The following is a 755-nucleotide window of genomic DNA, read 5'->3' as shown; positions in this document are numbered from 1 at the left end:
AACATCTTAACACCTGTTTTTTTGCCAGAAGAAAGGGGAATATCTATTATAAAAAGTGAAATGTTTTTTCAAGAATATAATTTGAATGCTCCAAAAATTTAATAAATGTTACGTATTTAACTGGTTTTGATCCATTACCTTTTTAGGTTAGAGGCATAGTAGTTGTATGTCATGCAATTACGACCAAAGAAATTTGTCACGTGATAAAGTAAACATAATCTACATTTAATGTGCAAACATTTGGATTTTTTAAAAATATTTATTTGGTTCAATGCAATAACAATGATATCATTCAGTATACTTCAGTGCAGACAAAATAAAAAAGTTATCATAGCAGAGGATGGTTTCGATCCATCGACCTCTGGGTTATGGGCCCAGCACGCTTCCGCTGCGCCACTCTGCTTGCCTGCCGGGTGTGTTGATTTAACCTAAGTTATTATTAATTCACACATATTGGCAGTAAGAAGAAAGGAAACATCGACATAACCAACCGAAGCTCGCAAATTGTTTACAGAGTCTAACAAGCGAGATTATCATGCAGTTTTAATAAAGGCACATGGAGACACGAACGCGTATTTTTGTTTCCAGTGTGAGTTGCATAGAACAACAACTCCACATTGTGTTCGCTTTGGGAATCCAACCCCTCCAAAATAGATTTCCATGGCTAACATTTTGCGGAGACTGTCCTCAAGTGGTTGTTTGGTATTTTTCTATTATTGGGAAAGTCACGTCATTCTGAAAACAATATTTGATCA

General features: G+C 35.6%; 1 non-coding gene across 1 annotated transcript; it reads right to left on the bottom strand.

The window, feature by feature from the left end:
• Nucleotides 1–331: 331 nt before the first annotated feature.
• TRNAM-CAU (transfer RNA methionine (anticodon CAU)) lies at nucleotides 332–403 on the bottom strand. The gene has a single exon. It is a non-coding gene; the product is annotated as a tRNA-Met (tRNA).
• Nucleotides 404–755: the final 352 nt, after the last annotated feature.

This window comes from Lampetra fluviatilis, chromosome 1, assembly GCF_964198595.1.
Source record: "Lampetra fluviatilis chromosome 1, kcLamFluv1.1, whole genome shotgun sequence".
NCBI lineage: Eukaryota > Metazoa > Chordata > Hyperoartia > Petromyzontiformes > Petromyzontidae > Lampetra > Lampetra fluviatilis.
Note: the sequence above shows the minus strand (reverse complement) of the source record. Positions and strands in the feature narration are given on the sequence as shown.